The 24,535-nt window shown below is 46.5% G+C and overlaps 1 pseudogene across 1 annotated transcript; it reads left to right on the top strand.

The window, feature by feature from the left end:
* Positions 1–11,872: 11,872 nt before the first annotated feature.
* Positions 11,873–14,137, top strand: LOC145421275 (uncharacterized; annotated as a pseudogene). Its single transcript, XR_013902604.1, has one exon. The product of XR_013902604.1 is annotated as an uncharacterized LOC145421275 (transcript).
* Positions 14,138–24,535: the final 10,398 nt, after the last annotated feature.

Raw genomic sequence — 24,535 nt, 5'->3', positions numbered from 1 at the left:
TCAGCAGCTGCAGTGACAGTGATTTATTACAGGGGGAGGTTTGGAAAAAGGTGTGTGTGTGTGTGTGTGTGTGTGTGTGTGTGTGTGTACGTGTGTGTGCTTTAGTTTTTCTTGTTGCAATTTTTCTGGGAAAACCAGGCTCCATTGTCCATTTTATCAAACCCTAGCGGCACACTGTTGTCCACAGCTTTATCGCTTTACTGAGACTCCTCTCTCATGTCTTATTCACATCTTATGTTAGGATCTGATCCGTATGTCAGTGCTAGTGGCCCAGGTTTTCGTGCTGGCACACCCATTGGAGGGAGTCAGAGATTCCGGGCATCAGTCATCGCACGTGTCTCCATTTCAGCTCATCGAACACATTTAACGCTCATGTTCTTGCTCCTTGCTAGCTTGTTGTTTCCTTTATGGTAGTGATCAGGGTCTTTGCCTGCTGTATGTTAGCTCTGTAATTGTGTGTCTATTTTCCAAGTAACCTCTTATGAGCAATGACTGAAGGGGAAAAAAACCTACCTTGAGTTTACCACTTACTGAAATGCACCTGGCTGCCTACATCCCACCCCTCATTCCAACAGCTGCAAGAGACAAAGCGAGTGAGAACTCGAACCTTTTTGCTCATTTCCTTAAATCAACACAAGATGCTCACCTGGACTAACTATTCTCTTCAGCAGAGATTCCTGACCTGCTCCAGGCTACCTGAGTTTGATTAAACATAAAGGTTGACCTGGACATAGTTTGCTTTTCTACTGAAGACTGCATCCAGGGTTAGGGTTAAGTGGAAGAGAATGGATGGATGGATGAATATTGCCGTGTTCCTTTTAATTTTTCTATCTCTGCAAGTGGGTTGGATCAGCTTTTGAGAGTTTTACTTCATTGTTTAGTTGTTAACATCCCTCTGTGTTTGCAAAATTGGTTCTGTTTCTTTGTGGACTTTTGTTTTGCATTCCTTTACGGGATTTTTTTTTCCTTCTAATTTTGTTTTATCCTATGGTTACTTTGCTCTTTGGTGTCTTGTATGGCTAGTGACTTATTGTGAGCATTTTGATCTTTTACCCATCTTGCATGGGGGGGGTTGTTTGTTTGTCAATGCTCCTGATTCCTCTCGATTCTCATGTGCGCGTCTTACAGTTTGTCGTTTTGAATTTGAGCACCATATGCATGGTGTAAAAGCCTTGTTTTCCACAGCTGCCCATGAATGGTAGACAGAGGTGGGTAGTGTTGAGACTAATAGTTAAACATATGCCATTTTATGACCAGTAGTCAATGTAGTAAATTAGGTTAACAGATGTAGGCCATATATTATCCTTTAGTTCTGATGGTGTGCCAAGGCTGGACTGGGACAAAAAATCGGCCCGGGCATTTTGACTAGAGACCGGCCCACCAGGATAAAGATTGAAAATGTGATGTCATTCAGGGGTAAAACCGCAAAGGATTCTGGGAACTTGTGGCAAGAGGTACTAGCGCACATAGGCTTTCAATTGAACTCAGTTACACAGCGATAAAAAGAAACACAAAAAATGGCAAGAAGCTGTTGTATTATTAACTGCAACAGCCGGTCGCATGACAGCCACGGGAAGCCGATCGTTTTTTTTTTTAATCGGATTACGTCCTTGAAGAGAAATGTTTTAAGCCATGTTTCCGAAGTAAGAGCCGACGGATGGTCTGGATATACCACATATAACGTCCCAGAACACTCCAGCTCACATGTTAGTCTGCTCCAAGCATTCCCACAAAGGTCAGAGTTTTGTAGTAGTTAATACGTCATTTTTCTTAACATAATTGGTGATATGGGTTACAAGCAAGTCTGGCGCTGAACAGAAATTGTCGCGCTATGCTCCTTTATTTATTGTGCATAAATAGTGAATTGTCCTGACACAATATTGTGTTTCGCTTCTGTTATTACCATGGTACATTGACAAAAACATATACTTTTATTCACAGGATAAAACAGTTGTTTTGTATCACTAATTGTCCAGTGCAATTACAGCATACAATATTATTGTCACTGCTACATTTCTGTTATGAACCAGAAATTATTTCCACTACTAATTAATTACCGTTGAGATCAAAGGTTATATTAATAAACGGTTAACGAATGTGTATTTATGACGACGATTTGTGAGACTGGTAAACTTACCTTTGTTGGTACGATGGTCTTTCGTTCTACACGGTGCATTTCAAGGTCCTGCACCCATCCGTCGGTAAACTGTACCTGGGCTTGTTGCAGTGACCTGAAGTTACTAAACTTCATGAGTGTATGCACTCACTCCAAGAACCGTATAATTATAAATATGAGCGTGGTGAAAGTTGGGCAGCACGCTAACGTCTTTTGTCCACTCTGTGTGCTCGTAAGGGTCTGACCCTTTCACTCCTTTGATTTTTTCCTCGTATCTTTTCTTTGTCTTTTCGTCGAGTCTGTCTTTGTACGGACTGGCATTGTTCTCCTTTTGTTTTGTACATTCCTTTTTTGTGCGGCAAAGAAAAAACAAGAAGGTATTGGAACCGGAGAATGAACGTTTTGCGGTGCTGCAAACGCTTGCATTTGATGCGGTACTTGGATTGTTTTGACACGAGTTCCCGGCATGCAATGCGCGAAAATCACGTGATTGCTAAACAAGGGGGCGGGTGCATTCGGCCTTCTCGGCTGTAATTGGTCCAGCCCAGAGTCGATCATGACCAATTGGCCAATCCAACACCTTTCATTATAGATACCCTTCCTAAAAAAAAAAAAAAAAAAAAAAATCCATCGGCCCATAAAAACAAAAAATCGCCAGCGGCCCACCGGGCAAATGCCCGGTATGCCCGATGGCCAGTCCAGCTATGTGGTGTGCTATGTATGTAGTTTAGTCTTTATTATACTCTTGAATAAAAGAAACATAATCATTTTGTAGTTCATTAGATAAAGTGTGCATTACTCTGTATCCTTGATCAGCTGTGAATGTCTTACACTGTTTTCTTGAAATGTTTTATTGCTGAATCATGTGAAGAAGGCTGTAAGAAGGGGACTAGGTGTCTGGGCAGGAGAGATAAAACCACATTCCTTACCCCCCTTCCTACTTCACACAGAAAGACAGGGAGGCAAGGTCAGGAGCCAGGCTCGCTAAGAATTAGAAAAACATGTGAAGATGCAGCTTTTATGACCAGGAGGGGGGCTGTTACTAGCTATAAAAGTCTGTGAAAGTTGCTACCATTTTAGACATGCTGTTGACCCTCTGCAAGCATCTCTCCCGTCCGGACGCTGTAATGCTCTGATTGTTGAATTGTATGGAAATAAATGATTGTTGATTGAGGATTTATACACCGAGTATTGTCCTTCCTTCAGCCCAAAGATTAAAAGAATTGGGAGATTTCAACAACTTGGTGCCGTGACCCGGATCTTTGGTGTGCTGAGGAAGTGCAGATTTGGCCTTTGGTGAGATCGTGGGGCGAGGCGAACGGAAGACCGGTCTAACAACAAAAAGGTAAGCACAGCCTGTTGTATTATACCAAATGTGCATATTGGGCTTTCCAAATTAATCTGTTCGCTGAGTCACATGTATTTTCACATTAAATTTGTCGGTGTCTGGTTTTTGGCGCGAGATACTAACAACATAAGTTGAGGCTGAATTCCAGTGTGTTAAATAAACTGCTTCTACCGAGAAACTAATAAGACACTACGTTGAGCTAGTTGCAGCCACTTTACCTTCCACATTTAATTTTGTCTAATACTGGCTTCTGTAGCAATAATACATTAGAATTTCTTCTGGAGACGCGGCCATTAGTTCAGTACATTGAAGTCGAGGTTTTGAAGTTGTTTATGGTGTCGGTAAAGTCCTGGCTCTTGCCGGTTATGAAATAGAAGTTGATTTAAGGAAAAGCAGATGCTGGCTCACGGTGCAGTTGAACACTGGCAACGCGGAAGCGAAACACGTCCGTAGGTTTGGTTTATGATACGGCCGTGTTCCGGTGGTACGACCGTGGAGTGCAGTAGTGGTTGGTGCTGGTTTCAGTACGTTGAATAGAGGTTTGACGGTGGTTTATGGCGTCAGTCGAGTCTCAAGGGCTGCGGTCATAAAACAAAGTAAAATTTTACTTGCCAAGAAGTACATAGAGCAAAACCTGGTTTATGGTATCAGTATAACTTCAAGGGACGCAGGCATCACTTTTATGATGCGATTTTGCCCCGTTGTGGCGGCCATAAGCGCAGAGAAAGGGGTATTTTGGTCTATGGTGCAGTGTGCTTTAAGAAGATCTAACAGTTGAGCTCAGAGGTTTCTGTGTAAAATTTCCGCTGAGGAAAAGTGTTGTGTGTGTGTGTGAAGGCGCGCTCTGAGTGAGTGTGTGCGAAGCTGCGAAGCGCGCTCTGGGTGCTGTCTTGTGTGTAAAGCGCGCTCTAGGTGTTGTTTTGAGTGTAAGTGAGGCGCGCTCTGAGTGTGTTTTTTGTGAGTGTGAAGCGTGAACACAGTGACAGTGACGGTTGATGTGTTTGAATAGGAGGACATTAGAGCAAAGACACATTTTAGGATCAAAGGTTGATGTCTAGTGTACCTGTGGAAACTAATTTTGTTCATGGTTTGGCAACCCCCCTGTCTGTAGACGTGCAGGCAGGTTAAGTGCCGAGGTGGCGACTTGGGAACTGAGGACTCCCGCTTAGCTACGGGATAACACTGGAACCGCAGTGTAATTACGGGTTCACATTTATTCCGGACTAGAACAAGACACATTTTGCGAACAAAGGTTGAGTCTAGATTAGTAAAGAAATAAAAAGGTTAAATTCCTCGTTTCAGTGGTTAAAATTGTTGTGTGCCTGTCCCCTGACGAGTGTGAAATTAAATAAAGAGGGAATTTGGAGCCACATAGAGATAGACGGGCATAATTGCGTGTATTACTCTGTGGTGTAAGCATTTAAAAAAGTATTAAAAAAAAAAAAGGGGAGAGAAAAGGTGAGAAGTGTGTGGTGGTGTGAATATGTCGGATCTTAAATCTGACATAGAAAGAGGAGAAATGCAGGCTGAGTGGAAAACTTTTGAAGAACAAAGAAAGGAGTTGTTGCGGGCGCTGAGGGTCATGCGACCTGGCAGCGCGTTTGAGAAAAAATCAAAGGCTGCAGCTGTGGCAGCAAAAGTCAAAGAGTTGTGTGATAAGGAAGGAGTGAGAGGAGAATCAAGAGGCTCGTTGGCAAAAGTGCTTCTGGGAATAGCACAGAAGCTCCAGGAGGAAGAGCAGGAGATTAGTACACAGTTAGAGGAGGCCTCTCTTTGGAACAGGCGGAACCTCGGAAAAAAGTTGCAGAAGGTGCAGGAGGAGAAAGCCCGTGTAACGAGGTGGGCTGTGACATGCCAGGGGGTGGAGCACTGGATGAGGGAGAGAAAGGAGGAGCCTGAGAAGCTGATGCTGCCGGCTTCTCCGGTGAAGTCATCGCTCACTGGCTTTCCCCCTCCCTATCAGGCCCCCGCCCCCCTTTACCCTGTGCTGAGGGTGGAGCAGGGCTGTCTCTCTGGTGAGAATGGCCAAGTCTTAGAAGTTACAGGAGGCTATGTAGATTGTGATATATCTAAAGAGCCCAAACGACCTACTCCAGCCCCGAAGAGTGAAAGAATAAAGCAAAGCTCCACTTTTGTTAATGAGGAGGGAGCTTGTGGCGGAGTGCAGTCACCGCCCATGAAACAGTCTCCCCAGCAGGTAGAGACTGAAGAAGAGCGGGCTGTGCGGCTGCTTGAAACAGCTATAATAACTCTAGAGCAGCGTCATCAAATTTCTGATGATGAGGCAGGAAGTGGAGTAGTGGAGGGGGGCGGAGTCTCACGTGTGGGAGAAACATCTGGTGCATCGCCTGCAGAAAGCTCATGATGAGGTTAGGGCTAAAAGTGAGGATACAGATAACATGAAAGAGCAATTGTTGAAATTACAGCTGGGTGAAGCGAGGCTAAAAGCAAATGAAAAGAAAAAGGATGAAAAAATAGCTAAAGTAATGATGGCTCAAGGGTACCAGCAAATGGGGACAGATGTTGATCCTAATGTACTGCCAGTAGACACACAGGGACCTGCGCGAGGCACAAATTGGGGTGGCCGTGGGGTCGGTCGAGGAAATTGGGGTTCACGTGGTGGTCAGCGGGGAGGAGGCGGCGGCATGGGCAGACAAAGGGGTGCACTTAGAGGTCCGTACGTGCCAGGGACTGCGTGTTTCAACTGTGGTCAGACTGGACATTGGGCTAGAGAGTGCCCTGACCCGCCTCAGCAGTACAATACCAACATGCCACGTTCGGCGTGGACAATGGTCGGCCCCCAACTCACAGATGGCTCCTCCAGGCCAGTATTCAGTGGAATACTGGCAGCAGGGACAATACTGACACACCCCACAGAGAGGCCTGGGCATAGGGGGAGGGGCAGACCCCCTGGTGCCACTGAGGGTTCAAGGACATAACCTGCCCTTTTTAGTGGACACAGGAGCAACGTATTCCACCATTCACACTGCTCCTGACGACATCCCACTCACAGACACCAGAATCAGTGTTATCGGCTTCTCTGGGGTACCAATGACCCTGCCAGTGACCGTCCCTCTAAAGACTGAATTAGGACGCCAGTCCTTAACACATTCATACATGATTTCACCACAAGTTCCAGTTAATCTGTTGGGGCAGATTAACTGGAACTTGGAGCTACTATCATAAGCTTGGAGCTACTATCATGTGTGGAGCTGATGGATTGACAGTGACTTTGAAAGATGGCACACAGCTCTCCTGTTTGCAATCAGGAGTGAGGGGACAGTGGCTGTTATCTGAGGATTGTGAACGCACAGCGCAGATTTACTGGGCGCGACTGACCACATCAGATGGAATTCTGGCACAGTACCAACTCTGGCGTCCCTGGATAATGTCCATGTCTGTTTACTCACCCTTGCGTGACCCCTACCACGTGACCTTGTTTTATGAGTGGTTTGAGGAAATGTTTAATGAGTGTCTAGATGAGACAACTTGGGAGCTTAATTCTCAGGACATTTATGTTGGTTCAGCTGGAGTGGCAGCGTTTGTTCCACTCCCTGAAGATAAAATGAGTTGGTATAGAATGGGGGATGAAGCGGTTCCCCATGTGTCTTTGGCAGTACATGAGGGTCATCAAGCAAAAGATTTGGGCCCAACGGTGAGAACAGCCACAAGGGCCACAGATTGGCAGCAAACACAACTCACTGATGTCTCATACTCACCTAGTTGTAAAACCTATCGAATTTCTGTGACTGCCACTGATCAGAGTGTGTTAGAACACAAACTTTTAAAACGAACACATGGCAGGGAGAAATCTGATCACGAGGAAGCTGTTAAAGGCTTAACAGAACTCCCAGACACTCTGTGGTCTAAAGGTCCCACTGATGTGGGTTTAACATTTTGTTCACCCATCACATTTGAGTTAAAGGATGACACCCCTATTTGGCGTTCACAATACAGACACAGTCCAGAGGCAGATAATGGGATTGCAGAAACAATTTCAGGGCTCCTGCAGGTGGGTGTGCTGGAGTCGTCTTCCTCTGCATGGAACACTCCAATCCTCCCAGTTGAAAAATCAGGCACGGGCAAGTATCGCATGGCACATGACCTTAGGGCAATAAACGCTGTCCTTAAGACACCAACAGTACCTGTACCAAACCCCTATACAGCTCTGACTAATTTATCTCCAGATCAGCGGTGGTTCACATGCATAGATTTGGCAAATGCTTTCTTTTGTCTCCCTCTGCATCCATCTTTAAGAGATATTTTTTCATTTACTTACAGGGGCCAGCAGCTGCGTTACACACGGCTGCCGCAGGGCTTTGCCCTTTCACCTGGGATTTTCAATCAGGTACTTAAAAATGCTCTTTCTCCATGTGTATTACCTGAAGGATGCACACTGATCCAATATGTGGACGATTTGCTGATTGCCGCTAAAACAGCTGATGCTTGTTTTCAAGCGACAATGACTGTGCTTCGTCAGCTGGCCAAAACAGGTTTTAAAGTAAGTAGAGAAAAACTCCAACTTGTCAGAACTGAAGTTACATTTCTAGGTCGTGTGGTGGCGATGCAGACGGTGGGCATGTTGGCGTCCCAGAGGGAAACAATTATGTCACACCCCCAGCCACGTACAGTTAAGGAAATGTTGTCATTTCTTGGGCTCACAGGTTACAGTAGACACTACATTCCTGACTATGTGGGCAAAACCAAACCTCTGAGGGATTTGGTGAAAGAACACGGCATGAGAGACCTCACAGCTAATCTGAACCGGACCACTGAAGCTGACCAAGATGGCGCCGCGTATGGATGCCCTGGTGCTTCAGTGCGTTACTTTTGTTTTATTTTTGTGCATTTCTTCTGTGTCTGGGCACTCCTCTGGATACTCTTACACCAGAGAAGAGCTCCTTAACTGCAGGACTAAAACGCCTGTGGAGTTATTTCCAATATTTGTCGCATCTGCGGCAGATTTACTGCAGACTCTGATCAGGAAAGTGAGACGTCGAAAGAGAGGTAAGCGAGCTGGCGTACTCGTGCGTTTGAGGAGACGCGGACTGAGAACGGCTCTTCCTGGGATCTTCCTTTCCAATGTACGCTCACTCGGGAATAAGATAGACGAACTGGCCCTGATGAGAAGCATGAACAGAGACTTTGCCTCCTCCTGTGTCTTATGTTTTACAGAGTCGTGGCTCAGTGAGGACATCCCGGACTGCGCGCTCAAGCTGGAGGGCTTTCATCTGCTGCGCGCGGACCGGCAGGCCGCTCTCTCCGGTAAAACCAAAGGTGGAGGTGTCTGCTTCTACATCAATAGTGGCTGGTGCACAGATGTGACAGTGATTGCTCAGCACTGCTCTCCCTCTCTGGAATATCTTTTTATTCACTGCAAACCGTTTTATTCTCCGCGGGAGTTTGCTTCATTCATCCTGGCCGCTGTTTACATCCCGCCAGACGCGGATGCGCAAGCAGCTCAGTGCGCAATCGCAGAGCAGATTCTCCACATGGAGCGGACATACCCGGACTCTCTCATCATTGCTCTTGGGGACTTTAACAAAGCCAATCTGAGCCATGAGCTTCCGAAATACAAGCAGTATATTAAATGCCCGACCAGAGAGGAGAGGACATTGGACCACTGCTACAGCACGATCAGCGGGGCCTATTGCGCGGTGCCCCGCGCTTCACTCGGACTTTCTGACCACGTCATGATCCACCTGATCCCCACGTACAGACAGAGGCTGAAGCTCTCCAAACCTGTCGTGAGGACCAAAAACCTGTGGAGCAATGAGGCTGTGGAGGAGCTTCGCACGTGTTTGGAGACCACAGACTGGGACACAATGAAGGCTGCTTCTAACAGCTTGGACGAGTTTACGGACACTGTCACCTCCTATATCCACTTCTGCGAGGACAGCATTGTGCCATCACGCACCAGGGTGAGTTATAACAATGACAAACCCTGGTTTACTCCTAAACTCAAAAAGCTGTGGCTGGAAAAGAGAAAGGCGTTCAGAAGCGGAGACAGGGACTGCTACAGAGAGGCCAAGTACAGGTTCACTAAAGAAGTGGACATTGCCAAACATCAGCACTCTGAGAAGATGCAGCAGCAGATCTCAGAGAATGACTCGGCCTCTGTGTGGAAAGGTTTTAGGAATATCACAAACTACAAGCCTAAAACCCCCCACTCCACTGATGACTTGCTCTTAGCCAACACCCTTAACGACTTCTACTGCCGTTTTGACGAGCCATCAGGCAGCCTTCACACCTCCAACGACCCCAACAATAGAGGCACTTTGGACACTCATTCCCCCACCTCTCCCCCCTCCATAGAGCCATCACCACCTTCAAACTGTTCACCTGCAACACCCGCCTCCTCACCCCACACAAAAGAGGATTTCACACCACCTCCTCCGACCACAACTCTTCATATTCATGAAGCAGATGTGAGGAAGCAGTTTAGGAGTCTGAATGCTCGGAAAGCTCCCGGCCCAGACGGTGTGTCTCCTGCCACCCTCAGACACTGTGCAAACGAGCTGGCCCCAGTGTTTTCTGGCATTTTTAACTCCTCACTGCAGGCATGTCATGTGCCTGCCTGCTTCGAGTCCTCTACCATAATCCCTGTCCCCAAGAAACCTAGGATCACTGGACTAAATGACTACAGACCCGTGGCTCTGACATCTGTGGTCATGAAGTCATTTGAGCGCCTGGTTCTCTCCCATCTCAAGACCCTCACGGCCCCCCTCCTGGACCCCCTGCAGTTTGCATATAGAGCCAACAGGTCTGTAGACGACGCCATCAACATGGCCCTACACTTCATCCTGCAGCATCTGGACTCCCCAGGAACCTATGCCAGGATCCTGTTTGTGGACTTCAGCTCTGCCTTCAACACCATCCTTCCAGACCATCTCCGAGACAAGCTTTCCCAGATGAATGTGCCTGATCCCATCTGCCGGTGGATCACTGACTTCCTGACGGACAGGAAGCAGCATGTGAGGCTGGGAAAGAATGTCTCGGACTCCCGGACCATCAGCACCGGCTCCCCTCAGGGCTGTGTTCTTTCTCCTCTGCTCTTCTCCCTGTACACCAACTGCTGCACCTCCACCCACCAGTCTGTCAAGCTAATCAAGTTCGCAGATGACACCACCGTTATTGGGCTCATCTCGGACGGGGATGAGTCTGCCTACAGGAGGGAGGTTGAACGTCTGGTGACCTGGTGCAGCCACAACAACCTGGTGCTGAATGCCCAGAAGACAGTGGAGATTATTGTGGACTTCAGGAAGCACACAGCCCCACTCCCCCCCATCATCCTGACTGACACCCCCATCACCTCTGTGGACTCATTCCGCTTCCTGGGTACCACCATCACCCAGGACCTGAAGTGGGAGCCCACCATCACCTCCGTCATCAAGAAAGCCCAGCAGAGGATGTACTTCCTGAGGCAGCTGAAGAAATTCAACCTGCCAACACGGACGATGATGCAATTCTACACTGCAATCATCGAGTCCATCCTCACCTCCTCCATCACCGTGTGGTACGCTGGAGCCACTATCAGGGACAAACAGAGACTGCAGCGTGTTGTGCGCTCTGCTGAGAAGGTGATTGGCTGCAGACTCCCATCTCTGCAGGACCTGTACACCTCCAGGACACTGCGGCGTGCAGCCCGGATCTCAGCTGACCCTTCTCACCCTGGACACAGTCTGTTTGACCTGCTCCCCTCAGGCAGGAGGCTCCGGTCCATTCGCACCAGAACCTCTCGCCATAAGAACAGTTTCTTCCCCTCTGCTGTTGGACACATGAACAATAACCACATGACTGTCCCCACCACTAACACATGACCCTACGCTGTGTCACTGCATCATTTCATGTTTGGCACTGATCACCACCTGCACTCATGTATATATCTTTCTACGTAGCACTCATAATTCTTATTCTCATGTATATATCTCATGTATATCTCATGCACATATCTTTCTTTCTACATAGCACTTTAATTCTTATTGTTTGCACTGAAGCACCGCAGCAATTTCCTAATGTTGTAAACCTCAACATCTGGCAATAAACCCCATTCTGATTCTGATTCTGATTCTGATTCTGAAATGCGGTTCATTGAACTAAAACAGGCCCTGTCTCGTGCAGCAGATTTGGCAATCCCCGATTATAACTCTGATTTCTCAGTTGATGTTTCTGAAACAAATGGAGTAGTAAATGGTGTGTTGTTTCAGAAAAAAGGGGGAAGGAGACAAGTGCTGATGTATATCAGCATCGGCCTGGATAACACAGAAAAAAGACACCCCATGTGCACACAACATGCAGCAGGGGTAGCAAAAATAATTCAGAAAGTGGCTCACATTGTGAGAGGGCACCCACTGAAAGTGCTCACAACACACAGTGTGGTGGCCTATGTGAACTCACAGGCATTTACAATGACCCCACTGAGACAACAGAGACTGACTAAGATTCTGGAGTCTCCAAACTTGACCTTCACACATGAAGGGATTAATATGGCAGATCAAATGGGGGGGGGGGGGGGGGGGACACCTCATGACTGTGCACAAATAGTAGAGGTTGAAGAGAAAGTAAGGTCTGATTTGAGAGCAGAACCGGTGAGTGAGGCAGATGATTATTTTACAGATGGATGTTGTTTTAGAGATCCGAGTGAAGGATTGAAAACAGGTTATGCAGTGGTGAAAGGAGTTGGAGACCAGCTGCATGTGGAGAAGTCAGGAACATTGGAAGGGCCTCAGTCAGCGCAGAGAGCAGAGCTTGTTGCAGTGATAGAAGCTCTGAGATTAGGGAAAGGAAAAAGAGTTAACATTTATACAGACTCAGCATATGTGTTTGGAGCAGCACATGTGGAACTGGGGCAATGGAGGAGGGCTGGATTCAGAACAGCCACAAATAAACCGATCAAACATGAGGAGGAGATGAGACAGCTGGAGGACGCTCTGAAAGAACCTCTGGAGGTCGCTATCATAAAGTGTAAAGGGCATGACGAGTCTGACACTTGGGTGGCAAAAGGAAACAGAGCAGCCGACGAGGAAGCAAAACGGGCGGCAGGCTATAAGGAAGGAAAACAAATGGTAAGTATGGGTATGGAATGGGGAGACCTGCCAGCCCAACAGCGAGAGGACATCGAAAAGGCGCAAGGGGGAGCCTCACCCGAGGAAAAGGCGGTATGGCAGGAAAGAGGGGCCGTACAATCGGAAGGATTGTGGAGAGGGCCCGACGGGCGGCCAGTACTCACAGCAGAAATGGCCCAGGAGAAAATTAAAGAAGCTCATGGGCTAGGTCATGTGGGAGTGGCCCAGATGGAAAGGGATTTGTGTCATTGGTGGCATCCCTACATGAAAAACCTGGTAAGGGAACACGTGAGAACCTGCCTGATTTGTGGACAATACAATCCGAAGCCCACCGTGAAACCAGAAATGGGTAAGTTTCCTTTGCCAGAAAGACCAGGCCAGGAAATTGTGATTGATTACACTGACATGATAACCACTGTTCGAGGGTTTAGATATCTGTTGGTGTGTGTGGATGGTCTGACTGGCTGGCCAGAGGCGTGGCCAACGCGCAGAGAGGATAGTAAAACAGTGATCAAATGTCTGGTGAATTATTATGTCCCCTGGCATGGATTCCCAGAGAAGGTAAGATCAGATAATGGCACTCACTTTAAAAATCGAGATCTCGCTGAGGTGGAATGTATGTTGAGGTTGCAACATAGATATGGTACAGTTTACCATCCACAATCTCAGGGAAAAGTGGAGAGAATGAACCAAAATCTTAAAAACAAATTGGCAAAAATCTGTGCACAGACAAATATGAATTGGGTTGATGCTCTTCCCATAGCCCTAATGAGTGTAAGGTGCGCCGTTAATCAGCGCACTGGGTTCACTCCATATGAGCTGCTGACAGGAAGATAATTTCCAGGCCCTGCAGCAGGTGTCAAAGAATTGAGAGAGGAGGTAAACGTGTCTGAACATGTGAAACAGTTTAAAGCACTAAAAGCTCTTGTCTCTAGCTTCACTACGCAGGTGGGAGATCCAACCGGAAAGGAGGTGACCACGCCAGAGGCGAAGTGGGTGTGGCTGAAGGTGTATAAGCGGAAGTGGGACGAGCCCAGGTGGACGGGACCTTTCGAGGTGACCACTCGAACCTCTCACGTGGTCCAGCTGAGGGGCAAAGGCGACACTTGGTACCACTGGAGCCAGTGTGCGGCGGCAGAGGAGCCTAGGCGGTCGGAGAGGCTCTTGGCGAAAAAGGGGGAGACAGCTGTGACCCCAAAAAACACAGATCTTAGTATAGAAGGGGCAGAATAATCCCCTGATCTGTGCAACGACCAAAGGGTAGTCCATCCCGGAGGTTGAAGAAAGAAGTCGAGAATCACCCGACGAAAAGATATTGTTAGCTGCAGTAAAATTAAAGTTAAAAGTGCCTTAGGCCTAAGCTCTAGTCTAGAAGCTATTAGCGAGCATTGAAATGGGGGAGGGAAAGTCTAATGCAAAAATAAAGTTTCTGGAGAATTGGAAACTGATGGGAGTGTTAGCCATGATCACTATTGGTGTGCTAACTACTGTTTTTCTGTTGTGTGAGTTGCCCAGTTACAGAACTCATCCACCTCCTCTTCCTCTCGCGGACCCTGAGGCGACCAGATCTGAGCGCAATGTAGGTGAGAAACCAGATCCTTGTTTGGAGTATTATGGAGGCATAGAGGTGGATTACATTAGAGGATCCACCACAGCCTTCACTTTTGATCTGTGTTCCGTGATAAAGTGTGGGGAGGATCAGACTAGTTGGCGCAGGTACGAAGTGTGGACATGTCATGACATAAGATTCACGAATGCTTGTCTTATAGGTAAACCCACCGCCATGGGGTACACCCCGTGTGAGGAGTGGGAAATGGTGACCGGTTACACCCTCCCAGGATGGGATACACGGGGCCGATGGGAAGGGTTTGCGATTCAGCGTGATTTCAGTAACACTCGAAATCCACTTACAATGTCTATTGGTGGGTGGCAGGTTACACCGCAGCGGTACAGGAAAGAAGATAAAGTGTTTTATTTAGTGTTAGGAGTAGATGTATTTGGGAAAGACCCGAGGGGCGTGATAAAGATAAACTTTATAGACCCTCCCTGTAATTTACCCAGCAGCGACATCGCATCAAGCTGTAATTTATCCAGCAGCAACATCGCATCGAGCAAAGCCCCCCCTTCCGTGTCTAAGGTAACGAAAATGGACTATACAAAGTGGAAACCCCGACAGCTGATGTCTCGTGCCACAGGGTATGTGGACAGCAACCTGTGGTTGGACTGGCTGATTGAAAATGCAAAAGAGCAAAAGGTGTCTGATTGTGTGGCATGCGCTACAGCACGCCCACGTTTATTTACTGAACCGGCACCTCTGCATCCAGAGGACCCATGGGGTTTTGATTGCATGCTCCGACTTACTCGGAGAGCAGTATCTTCAGGAAAATGTGCGCCATTGTCTGCTTTATTTCCCCCAATAGATAATAACACCATTCCCGGACCGTTCACACCTAGGAAAGCTAATTACACTTGTTTTAATTTTACTGCAGATGATCCCGGAGCGCAGGAGTATTATGCTGGAGAGATCCCGGCTGATTGGTGTGAGGTCACATTTCCAGGAAGAGGGGAGGCAGCGCGTGCGGGCGCCACGGTCGTGGGGACTTGGGCTCGAGCCGGTTTGTACTATTATTGCGGAGGTGGGAGTCTGCATGTGCGGATACCAAATGAAGCGGTTGGTGTTTGTGCCATGGTCAGACTAGGAGCGTCTCTGCTGATAATAGGGGGTAAGGGTAAATCCAAGGGGGTAGAGGGGAATGCGCAACGACCACCTAGGCGCAGACGTCAGGGGTGGCCTAAAGGATCTTCTTGGTCGTTTGATTTAACTGTTAATTCACCCACATATATAGATTCTATCGGTGTTCCGCGTGGCGTCCCAAATGAGTTTAAATTAGTAGATCAGATAGCAGCCGGTTTTGAAAACATCCCAGTACTTTCTGCCTTGTTTCCCGTCACCCCCAACAAAAACGTCGATAGAATTAACTATGTGTATTATAACGTTCTCCGACTGTCAAATTTGACCCGTGATGCGATTCAGGGGTTAGCGGAACAAGTAGGTCCAACCTCTCTGATGGCAGTGCAGAACCGGATGGCGCTGGATATGGTTCTTGCTGAAAAAGGAGGGGTTTGTGAAATGTTTGGACAAATGTGTTGTACTTTTATTCCCAACAATACTGCTCCGGATGGCTCTGTAACTCGAGCACTGGAGGGGCTACGAACTCTGGCCCATAATATGCATGAACATTCAGGTATTGAAAATCCGCTGGAGGAATGGATGACTTCTGTTTTTGGGCAATGGAAAGGTTTTGTTATGTCAATCATGGTCTCACTGTCTGTTTTCGATGCAATCTTAACCACATGTGGTTGTTGTTTGGTCCCTTGCCTCAGAGCACTAGTAGTTCGTCTTATTGACAGGGCCGGAGCCTCAGGGCCGGAGGGCCGGGGGGTCATGATGCCTCTGTTAAAGGATGAGCCTGAGGAGTGGAGAGACGTGGACCTTGTGACCCTGGAATGCGTGTTGTAAGTGATCTCTTTGGAGAAAAGAGATCAAAGGGGGATTGTTGAGACTAGTAGTTAAACATATGCCATTTTATGACCAGTAGTCAATGTAGTAAATTAGGTTAACAGATGTAGGCCATATATTATCCTTTAGTTCTGATGGTGTGCTATGTATGTAGTTTAGTCTTTATTATACTCTTGAATAAAAGAAACATAATCATTTTGTAGTTCATTAGATAAAGTGTGCATTACTCTGTATCCTTGATCAGCTGTGAATGTCTTACACTGTTTTCTTGAAATGTTTTATTGCTGAATCATGTGAAGAAGGCTGTAAGAAGGTTACTAGGTGTCTGGGCAGGAGAGATAAAACCACATTCCTTACCCCCCTTCCTACTTCACACAGAAAGACAGGGAGGCAAGGTCAGGAGCCAGGCTCGCTAAGAATTAGAAAAACATGTGAAGATGCAGCTTTTATGACAAGGAGGGGGGCTGTTACTAGCTATAAAAGTCTGTGAAAGTTGCTACCATTTTGAGACATGCTGTTGACCCTCTGCAAGCATCTCTCCCGTCCGGACGCTGTAATGCTCTGATTGTTGAATTGTATGGAAATAAATGATTGTTGATTGAGCATTTATACACCGAGTATTGTCCTTCCTTCAGCCCAAAGATTAAAAGAATTGGGAGATTTCAACAGTAGTAACGAGTTACATTTACTCCGTTACATTTACACGAGTACGTTTTTGAAAAAAATGTACTTTTAAAGTACCTTTTTTCCACGATACTTTTTACTTTTACTTGAGTACATTTGTGAAGAAGAAACGGTACTTTTACTCCGCTACATTTGCAAAATTCGACTCGTTACTTTTAAAAAAGATAATTAGTTTAACACATTAGATAACATGCCGCCAGTGGAGTTTCCGGTAACTTTTTTACCAATGAGATGTGGCCATGCAGTCACATGACCAGTTTGAAACTGTGGCGGGCAGAGCGGCCCAAGAGTTTCAAAGTAGCGGACACACGGCGGAAGCGGAAAGAAGAAACATGAAAACATGGCAGAGTCTATGCTAATGCTGAAGAGGATGAACAGCATTTTCCTCACATACAAAGAATGTTTCGCTTAAAAGCAGTACAAAAGAACAGCTATGTCTTCAGTGTCGGTGTCTTCAGTGAGAGCCAAAACAAACCAACTTTTCAGCGTGAAACAACTCAACTCGTGTAACCTGAGGAAACGGTAAGTTTTCTCTAAATATCTTTTTAGCTGTGGTTAGCTGGATGCTTATGTTACAGCAGCTGTGTCGAGCTCGAGCTGCGAGTCATATTTTCGGCGCTACGTTGTAGTGAGATAAGTTTGTGGGTGTTTTGTGCAGCTTCAGCTGTCTTTTTAACTGCTCGCTGGTTGCTAGCGTGAGCTATAAGCTAACAGCTAGCCTGGTTAAGCAAGCTAGAGTTCAACGCACATGCAAACAGTTCGTCTCTACTGCTTTAACTGTTGAAACAGAAAGCAATACTGCGGGTGACAGGGTTTAATATGTGAAAAAGCAGCTTGTTTAGTTTAAACAGTCTGCATTAAGCTGGGCAAACACTGTGGTTCTGGTGGGGAAGAAGGATGGCAGCCCGAGGTTCTGCATGGACTTTCACCGTCTCAATGCAGTCACCAAGAAGGACTTGTACCCGCTGCTGCGGATCGATGAGGCCCTAGATTACGTTACCGGCTCCAGTTGGTTCAGCTCCCTCGACCTACGCAGCAGTTACTGACAGGTGGAGCGAGCCCCACACGCAAGGCCTAAGACTGCATTCACCATTGGACAGGGGCTGTGGCAGTTCAGAGTCATGCCATTTGGGCTCTGCAATGCACCAGCGACGTTTGAGAGACTGATGGAGAGGGTGCTCGTGGATATCCCTTGTAGCCGCTGCGTTGTGTACCTGGATGACCTGTTGGTGCACGGTGGCGACTTCGACAGTGCACTGTCTCACCTGAGCGAGGTCTTGAGTGCCATCCGACGAGCTGGGCTGCGGCTCAACCCCGCAAAATGCCGGCTGTTGGTGAGAGAGACCACGTTCTTGGGCCATGTCAGGGCTCTAGAGTGCGACCAATTTGGTCGCAAATGCGACCAAATTTTTCAGTGGTGCGACTAAAAGATAATATTTGGTTGCACCTGTGCGACCAAATGTTTGGGTAGCAAAAAAAAAAATCGGCAACCTTCCCTGTGGTCAACAACAGACACACATTTTGCCCCTATTGTGGAATAAACCAATCAGAGATAGTCAGGGGCGGGACCTCTCTGATTGGCCGTGGTCCAGTTGAAAGTGCAGGTGGAAGTGGGAGGTGAGTAGCTTGAATAAAGCGATATCAATTAATTACAGTGGGGCAAAAAAGTATTTAGTCAGCCACCGATTGTGCAAGTTCCCCCACCTAAAATGATGACAGAGGTCAGTAATTTGCACCAGAGGTACACTTCAACTGTGAGAGACAGAATGTGAAAAAAAAATCCATGAATTCACATGGTAGGATTTGTAAAGAATTTATTCGTAAATTAGGGTGGAAAATAAGTATTTGGTCACCTCAAACAAGGAAAATCTCTGGCTCTCACAGACCTGTAACGTCTTCTGTAAGACGCTTTTCTGTCCCCCACTCGTTACCTGTATGAATGGCACCTGTTTGAACTCATCATCTGTATAAAAGACACCTGTCCACAGCCTCAAACAGTCAGACTCCAAACTCCGCCATGGCCAAGACCAAAGAGCTTTCGAAGGACACCAGGAAAAGTATTGTAGACCTGCACCAGACTGGGAAGAGTGAATCTACAATAGGCAAGCAGCTTGGTGTGAAAAAATCAACTGTGGGAGCGATCATCAGAAAATGGAAGACATACAAGACCACTGATAATCTCCCTCGATCTGGGGCTCCACGCAAGATCTCATCCCGTGGGGTCAAAATGATCATGAGAACGGTGAGCAAAGATCCCAGAACCACACGGGGGGACCTGGTGAATGACCTGCAGAGAGCTGGGACCAAAGTAACAAAGGTCACCATCAGTAACACACTACAACGGCAGGGAATCAAATCCCGCAGTGCCAGACGTGTTCCGCTGCTGAAGCCAGTGCATGTCCAGGCCCGTCTGAAGTTTGCCAGAGAGCACATGGATGATACAGCAGAGGATTGGGAGAATGTCATGTGGTCAGATGAAACCAAAGTAGAACTTTTTGGTATAAACTCAACTCGTCGTGTTTGGAGGAAGAAGAATACTGAGTTGCATCCCAAGAACACCATACCTACTGTGAAGCATGGGGGTGGAAACATCATGCTATGGGGCTGTTTTTCTGCCAAGGGGACAGGACGACTGATCCGTGTTAAGGACAGAATGAATGGGGCCATGTATCGTGAGATTTTGAGCCGAAACCTCCTTCCATCAGTGAGAACTTTGAAGATGAAACGAGGCTGGGTCTTCCAACATGACAATGATCCAAAACACACCACCCGGGCAACAAAGGAGTGGCTCCGTAAGAAGCATTTGAAAGTCCTGGAGTGGCCTAGCCAGTCTCCAGACCTCAACCCCATAGAAAATCTGTGGCGGGAGTTGAAAGTCCGTGTTGCTCGGCGACAGCCCCAAAACATCACTGCTCTCGAGAAGATCTGCATGGAGGAATGGGCCAAAATACCAGCTACTGTGTGTGCAAACCTGGTAAAGACCTATAGTAAACGTTTGACCTCTGTTATTGCCAACAAAGGTTATGTTACAAAGTATTGAGTTGTATTTTTGTTATTGACCAAATACTTATTTTCCACCCTGATTTACGAATAAATTCTTTACAAATCCTACCATGTGGATTCATGGATTTTTTTTTCACATTCTGTCTCTCACAGTTGAAGTCTACCTCTGGTGCAAATTACTGACCTCTGTCATCATTTTAGGTGGGGGAACTTGCACAATCGGTGGCTGACTAAATACTTTTTTGCCCCACTGTAAATCCTGAATCGACTTTCAAATATAACTGTGTTTTGCCAGAAACGCCAGATTCTCAGATTAAAGCTCACAAAACCATTTCAACAACAATCAAACAGCAAATGAGAGCAGGTAGACGGATTCCACACAAAGACGTAAACACAGAACGGACCCGACGCATCAGATTCAACTTTGTCTTTCTCAGCTTTCTCACCCGACGGTCCGTAGAGCGATTCTGATGCATCCGGTACGCGCTGTGATTACGTCTTTTTGCGCTGATTCTGAGCTGCAGGTTTTGTCTCTCTCCAACCAAAATTCACCAAGCCAGCAGCAAAAGAAGCAGCAAACTGCGCTTCACATTTGATCAATATCGTGATGAATTTTGCTGTTTTGCTTCCACGACTATTAAAATCACACTCCATGCACAGCTAGCTCTCTCTCTCTATCTCTCTCTGTATTTCAAGAACAGTTTCCCGTCTCCAATCTCTGTTTTCTGTATTATTCATTCGCTTATTACCTACCAGTCTACCATTGTTTACAGCGCTGTCGGCTGCTGTCTTTTTCTTTTCTTTTTTTCACTTAAATGACCTCGGACAAGAAAGCCTATTTTTTCTGTTGTTCAATACTGAAGAAATTTAAACTTTATATGCAGAACATTGTAGAATATTTTTAGGGTTATCTGCTATAAAAAGCCAGACCAGGAAAATCTCCTTCATGTTTTTCTGTTTTATTCTCAGTTACTTTCACACAAAGGCATCTGCTGTGATGTTCACAATTCTGATGAAGTCAGTACTGATAAGTGATCAGAATTATAATATTTCTGACTGTCTGAGGCCAAGTTTGTCATGGTCTCCGTGCCTGCCCGGTCGGCCCCACAAGGCTACATTTGCTGTTTCTGTTCTCTCCCTCTCTGCCTGGGCGGAGCTCACTGTGGGCTCCCGCCCTTGGCCCACACACACACCTGACAACAATCACCTGTCATCACCGGGAGCACTATTTAATAATAATAATAATAATAATAATAATACATTTTATTTATGAGCGCCTTTCAAGTCACCCAAGGACACTTTACAATAGAATAAAACACTTAGTAAAACAATGGGAGAATAAGAACAATAAAATACAAGCACAAGATAAAATGAACAAACAGTGGATTCACAGTGAATATGCAGATTTGAACAGATGAGTTTTGAGTTGGGATTTAAACTGGGGGAGAGAATCAATATTTCTTATTTCAGGGGGCAGAGAGTTCCACAGCCTGGGAGCAGAGCAGCTGAAAGCTCTGCTTCCCATGGTGGTGAGGCGGAAGGAAGGTACAGTAAGCTGGATAGAAGAAGAAGAACGGAGTGAACGGGCAGAACAAGTGGTGGTTAACAGGTCAGAAAGGTAAGAAGGAGCGAGGTTATAAATGGCCTTGAAGGTGAGCAGAAGAAGTTTGAAAATTATCCGGAATTTCACAGGGAGCCAGTGAAGTTCCTGAAGAACAGGGGTGATGTGCTGGTAGGAGGGGGTTCTGGTGATAATGCGAGCAGCAGAGTTCTGAACCAGTTGAAGCTTATGGAGGGATTTTTGGGGGAGACCATGCAGAAGAGAACTGCAGTAGTCAATACGGGAGGTAACAAGACTATGTACAAGAATGGACGTAGACTGGGTGGAAAGAGAAGGAAGCAATCTGTTAATGTTACGTAGATGGAAGTAGGCAGAACGGGTGAGATTATTGATGTGAGATTTATAGGAAAGTGAACTGTCTAGGATGACACCAAGGCTCTTAACCTGAGGAGAAGGGAAAACTGTGGAGTTATCGATGGTGAGTGAGAAATGGTTTGCCTTCAAAAGGTTGGATTTGGTGCCAATAAGGAGGATCTCAGTTTTATCCTCATTGAGCTTTAGAAAATTAGAGGTAAACCAGGATTTTAACTCGGATAGACATTCTGTAAGGGAAGAAGGTGGGAGGGAGGAATCAGGTTTGCAAGAGAGATATAACTGGGTGTCATCAGCAAAACAGTGAAACTGAAATTCAAATTTGCGGAAGATGGTACCTAGAGGGAGGATGTATATTATAAAGAGAAGAGGGCCTAAAACTGAGCCTTGGGGTACACCAGAGGTGACGGGGAATAGACGAGAGCGGAATGATCTTAGTTGAATAAACTGGGAGCGGTCGAGGAGATATGATTGAAACCAGACGAGGGGTGTGTCAGAGATGCCGAGAGAGGAAAGTCTGCTTAGAAGGACAGAGTGAGAAATGGTGTCAAAGGCTGAGCTCAGATCTAAAAGGATGAGAATGGTGAGAAGACCAGAGTCAGCTCCGATTAGAAGATCGTTAGTGACTTTAAGTAGAGCAGTTTCGGTACTGTGACATGAGCGAAAACAGGATTGAAATCTCTCGTAGATGTTATTATTAACCAGGTGTAAATGAAGTTGAGCTGCAACCACTTTTTCGAGTATCTTAGAAATGAAGGGTAGATTGGAAATCGGACGAAGGTTGTTAAAGTTGTTAGGATCTAAGGAAGGTTTTTTCAGTATAGGAGTGACTAGAGCAGTCTTCAATAAGGAGGGAACGATACCGGTGGTGAGAGAAGAGTGAATGATAGCAGAAATGAGTGGGAGTAAAGAAGAGAGGCAGGATTTCACAAGCCCCGTGGGCATGGGGTCAAGATGACATGTGGCAGGCTTTGATTTACATATTAACTCGGAAATATCAGATAAATCAGGAAGATGAAAAGTGGAAAACGGCTCAAAAAGGAGAAGAGGTTCTGGAGAGGGCGTAGACACAACATTTGATCTGAGTTGCTGGTGGATGTTATTGATTTTCGTAGTCCAGAACAGCATCAAGGAGTTGCATGTTTCAGAGGAATAGAAGTGCGGTGGTAAAGCATTGGGGGGTTGAATTAGCTTGTTGAAAACTGAAAACAGAGTCCTTGCATTACCCTCATAAGAACTGATAATACCAGAGTAGAAGCTTTGTTTGGCCTTGCTAATGGAGTCTTTATACTGAAGTACGTGGTATTTATAGATTTCTGAATCAACAGTTAAACCAGATTTCTTATATTTACGCTCTAGCTGCCGAGCTTTGGCCTTCAGAGCTCGGAGGTCAGAGGTAAACCAGGGAGCAGAGCGAGCGAAGGAAACAGAGTGGGTTTTTACAGGAGCCAGTGAATCAAGGACAGTGCGTAGACAATTATTATAATATAACAACAAATCATCAGGAGTAGAATAGAAGTCCGGAATCTGAACATTGTCCAAACTGGTAGTGAGAATGTCCATATCAATGTTCTTGATGTTGCGGAACGAGATGAGACGGGTTGGCTTGGTAGAAGAGCAGCAGAGAGTGAGGTTAAATGAAAGGAGGAAGTGGTCAGTTATGGGGATTTCAGTAGCAGAAAGATTCGAGGGAGTAAGACCAGAACAGCAGACCAAGTCCAGGGTGTGTCCTTTAGAGTGAGTGGGAAAGTCGATAAATTGTTTAAATTCAGAGCCTTCGAGACAGGAGGAAAAGTCTCTGGTGAGCAGAAGGTCATTATTGTCCAAGTGAATGTTGAAATCTCCCACCAAGATCACATTTGGGGAGAGAGATGAAAGATGGGTTAGTAGATTAGCAAAGTCACTGAGGAAGACAGGGTTAGGTTTGGGGGGGCAGTATACAGTAGCTATGATAGTGGGAATGGGTCCAGTCAGCTCACATGCAAGGACCTCTAGAGAACTAAAGGTATCAACGTTAACTGGCAGGACTTTCAAGTGCTGGCGAAAAAGGATTGCGAGACCACCCCCACGACCTGAGCAGCGGGGTTTAGAAAAGTAAACAAAGCCCAGAGGAGCAGATTCGTTTAGCTGAGAAAAGTCATCAGGTTGTTGCCAGGTTTCAGTTAAGCAGAAAAAGTCAAACTTACGGTCAGATAGGAGGTCTTGGATGAGAGGTCCCTTACTTGTCAATGAACGAATGTTTAGAAGACCGAAGTTGAGTGGAGTATCTTCTCTTTTGCTAATCGCGGTGGGCGCCCTAGGCAGGTGGGCTGGATGTATCTCCGGCGAGGCTGGAAAGTGATGCCCAGGTGGTAGTGGAGCTCCGCCGGCGACGGGAGCGATAGCTGCCCGCGAAGGCGCAGGAGCTCAGCGGCTGTATAGCGGAGCAGTCCAGCCGTAGGATGGTAGACGAGCGTCAGGAGAATTCAAAATAGTGCCGACCAGCTCAGGAACATCTTGGTCCGCATCTTCGATTGTGTGGAGGAAAAGGAGCCGAGCCGGCCGGAGCAACGAACAGGTAGGCTAAAATAGCTCAAACAGTTAAGCTAGTGCCGCTCACTGAGAAGAAGACGTGAGAACACATTCAGCTGAAATAACAGAAGTTGAGGACAAGCGTTGCAATTCAATCCCTGGCAGAGATCGATCTGGTCCTGAGTGTGAATGTCCCTGTTCATTCAAATCTGAATCCAAATAATCCAATTAATCCAAATAAATCCAATTAATCCAAATAATCCAATTAATCCAAATAAATCCAAATAATCAAAAAATGAACCGGTGAGTAGCGGCAGCCAGACGCGCCAGCGTTCACTCAAGCCGGAAGTTGAGG

This window comes from Astatotilapia calliptera, chromosome 17 (assembly GCF_964374335.1).
Source record: "Astatotilapia calliptera chromosome 17, fAstCal68.1, whole genome shotgun sequence".
NCBI classification, from domain to species: Eukaryota; Metazoa; Chordata; class Actinopteri; order Cichliformes; family Cichlidae; genus Astatotilapia; species Astatotilapia calliptera.
The sequence above is the reverse complement of the archived record's forward strand: the minus strand, read 5'-3'. Positions and strand labels throughout refer to the sequence as shown.